Raw genomic sequence first — 4,376 nt, 5'->3', positions numbered from 1 at the left:
TGTTTCCTAACATATTATGTGTAACATATATTTTTTAATATTTAGAATGACATTTATTAACCATGGAACAATATTAATACATGTATTAACATTTTCATTTTAGAGCTTTCTAAAATACTTTTAATCAACTAAAGGTACTGTTACAATAATCTAAAAACATTCTTAAAAAAATTTAAGTTAAAATATAAAAAAAATGTTTATTTCCATTGGAATGTATCAAATATTAAGAGTTTCAATTTTAGCTTTAACTCCATGATATATAATCACTTATTAGTTGCATTAAGAATTTTCGACAACATAGTACCTGTGTAAAATTTATATTCAAATAATTTTTCATATCTAATGTTATTGCACCATGCCTTCAATTAACCTACTTAACGACTTTTTTTAAAAAAATACCAGCTCGTCAAATTGTCCCACTAATGATTAAAATAAATCTAAGTAATGCTTTAATCATAAAAAAAATTTTCTTATAAGAAAAAGATTTATAATAGAGAACATTACAGTAACAAATAGTTACACATCATTATGCAAATTCATTTTATAATTAAAAACGGAGTGGTCGTGGCACAGTGTGGACGAAGCATAGTTGGGTCCAGTATAGATGATATCTGACAATGATTAAAATCACTATCATTAGAAACGCTTCGATGCAAATCTGTAGATAGTGTTTAATTTTAAGAGATTGGTAGATCATTTCAAAAGCAACCATTACTCTTATTCTCTTAATTTTATCCCGATTTATAATTATAATATATGAATACATAATAATTAAATTTAGTATGAAATTGATATTCAATAATATAATATTGTAATTTTTACGGAAATATTATAAAAATAAAAAGGAGTTGTACATTCATATACTTTTAACGAGTATAAAAATTTAAAGGGATTTATGCAATACTTTTTAATAAAAAAATATTGTTACTTATGAATAAATACACTATACTACAAGGAATTTTCATCAAGAACGAAAATATACTTTTCTAAATCAAGTTTTCAAATGTGCAATTAAACTTTTTCTATTACTTCTAAGTTTTAATATTATTACTTATTATTAAAAAATAAGTATTTATATATAAAAAAAAAGTAATTAAGAACAAAAAAAAAAATGTTAAAAATAAGGAAAATAACACATTTAACCGATTTTTTAAATCGTTTAAAGTTTATTTTTGTGAATATTTATAATAAAAAAAATTAATTTATTTTACCATAACTTTTAGCTCAATTGGCAAGTTTGAAATTGACATCATTAAATAGAAAATTTTATGAGAATTATAATAATTGTATCGTTAAGATTAATATGGAGTTAGGAATTTTTATAATTACTATTTATAGTGAATTTATCAGAGTAACTCAATATTTTTTTGCATTTTTATCGTAATAGATAACTTAAATAGAAGTAATAGTAATAATTTCCTAGTAACTTTTGGTGTTTAAAAAGATTCTGCAATTGAAATATTCAGAATTTAATTAATTTTGAATGATTTACTTTAACTAAATGAACCAATAAAAACAAAGTTGTTAAAAAGATTTAATTATTTGAGCGTATAATAAAATTTGATTATAATTGTAAAAATACATTGTTAATTCAGGAGAAACTAAAAATAATTTTTTGTAGAAATTATTTATATAGCAACATGTTACCAAAAAATGTGGAATATTATAGTCTAGTAGTAGCACATACAAGTAGAGTAAAAAAGTTATTAAATTATAAAGTAAAATAATTTAATTTTGTATTTGAAACCTATCATATCAAACTTAATTCGTCAATAAATACTTTGAAAACATTAGAAATGAATGATTTTAATTGTCTGTATGGAGAACATGGAATAACTAACTGTTTAATTGGTAAATTAGAATTTTTTTTCAATTTTTGAGGGTAATATCTTCAACTAGATACGAATTATAGTCATTTGACGTATCATTGATGTAACTTTCTATACGCATTTTAAAAGGTTTGCACCCCCCCTGTATAAAGGGAAATGGTCCGATTTTAAAAAAAAGTATGTCGAATGAAAGAAGTATATATAAAGTATTTATCATTAAAGAATAGAGTTGATTCATGCATTTTTTAAAAAGTTATAGCAACATAATGTTAAAAAATGTAAAATATAATATCAAGAATTTTTTCACAAAAATAGCATATTTTTGCATACGGTAGTCATTTTCACTATGAAGACAAGTCCAGAGGTCAAATTTTTTTTTTCAAATTAAAGTATATTACATTAGCTTTAATTTAAGGTATATATAAAAGTGTTAGTCTTTCCGGAACATTTTCAAAAATTAAGTTGAAAAAGTTACCATTTTGAAACCCTTCATGTTCACAAAAATATATAATAGGTTAATACCTAAATGTATAGGTAAATACCTATACATTTATAAAAGGTAAATACCTATACATTTATAATAGGTAAATACCTAAGGTATCAATAAAAAAAAATTATATTGATTCGGTCATTTTTAAAAAAGTTATGGCGATTTTAAGTAAAAAAAATTGAAAAAATGTCGAAAATTAGTGATTTTTAAATTTGTAATTTTTTGGGGGACTTCCCTCGTTTACGAGGAATGAGGGAATTTTTTTCAAATTTTGAGGGTAATGTCTTCGACTAGATACAATTTGAGATCTTTTGACATATTTTTCATCAAAATCGATCCAGCGAGAGCTGAGATTGACCGTATACAGACACAAAAAAAATAAAAATAAAAAAAAAAAACACATAGTACAATTAATAAGTTCTCAGCTTCGCATTGAATCTAAAAAATGAATTTATTACCATAACTTTCAGCTCAACTTGCAAATTTCAAATTGACATAAGTAAATAGAAAAAAATGGTATTGTAAGATTAATATGCACTCAGGAAATTTTATAATTACTATTTACAGTAAATTTATTAGTAAAATTGTTTTTTTTTGCATTTTTATCGTAATAGATCACAAATCGTATCTTGTTGAATACCTTTAAAAATTCTCTCGTTCCCCGTAAATGGGGGAAATTTCCAATAAAATTACAATTTTTAAAATCGGTAAAGTTCGTCATTTTTTTCACTTTTAGCTTCCATGCGAAGCTAAGAAGGTATTAATTTTACTATGTGTTTTTTTTTTTTTATGTCAGTTACCACTTTTTCTCAGCTCTCACTGACATTTGTCCCGCACACTTTATCTTCTGCATGCAAATGGCTACCGTAGTTAAAAAAATGGTATTTTTGTGTTAAAATTTTCGATTTTAAATTTTCAACTTTAAAATATTATAACTTTTCGAAAAATGTATATATCAGCACAAATTTTTTTTTTCTAAATACATTTTAAGTACATCTTTGATTTGATATTTGCTTTTTATTAAAATTGGACAATTTCCCCTTATACAGGGTGTTCAAAACTTGAAACATTGTATAAAAAATAGAACTTTTTCAACTTAACTTTTGAAAATGTTCCGGAAATACTGCGTCTTTAAAACATATATAAAATTAAAGCTTATTTTATGTACTATCTAACCCAACCTTATCTACTATGTGCAAATTGCTATCGAAATTTTAAAAAAAATGTAATATTTGCGATAAAAATCACCTTCTATAGCAGTACTTAAAACTGCTATAACTTTTGCAAATATTAACAAATCAAAATAATATTTTTTTATATTGAAACCCTAAGTAATTTCCTTTCGTTTGATATCATTTTTTTTGAAAATCTAACACTTATTCTGCTCACAAAAGGGATTTAAAATAGCAACTTTTTTACAAAAACTAACTTTTTCAACTTAATTTTTGAAAATATTCCGGAAATACTGCGTCCTTTAAACATATATCAAATCAAAGCTTATTTTATGCACTATAAAATGAAAAAAAAAATTTGTCCCGACGACCTATCTTCTATGCACAAATGGCTACCGTATTCAAAAATATTATAGTTTTCTATTAAAATTCTAGGTTTTGTTATTATTTTATTATAAGGGGATTACACTGATTTTCATAAATATTATATCAATCTAAATGACATAGTATAAAAAATTAATCATATTTAAATTTTTTTGTTTCTTTAAAGTCGAGAAAAATAACTTTAAAATTTGAACTAGCTAAATTTCCATTTTGCTTAAGTGACGAATGAGACGTACGGTTTTTGAGACGGTAACACTTGGGTCTTTCACGACTGTGGTACTGAATTTTTTTTTAATTCTTTTTGAGTTAAAAAAAAATGTGGTTAATCCATTTGATTTTTATCTCATTTAGATTCAATAACTTCAATAAATATCAAAGATTCCATTACTGTAGTCTTTTCTCGTGAAAATAAATTCATATTAATATTATTTTACTATGTGTTTTAGCTTCGATGCGAAGCTGAGAAGGTATTGGTTTTACTAAGATGTGTTTTTTTTTTTT

This window comes from Daktulosphaira vitifoliae, unplaced genomic scaffold (assembly GCF_025091365.1).
Source record: "Daktulosphaira vitifoliae isolate Bord-2020 unplaced genomic scaffold, ASM2509136v1 Scaffold_4, whole genome shotgun sequence".
NCBI lineage: Eukaryota > Metazoa > Arthropoda > Insecta > Hemiptera > Phylloxeridae > Daktulosphaira > Daktulosphaira vitifoliae.
Note: the sequence above shows the minus strand (reverse complement) of the source record.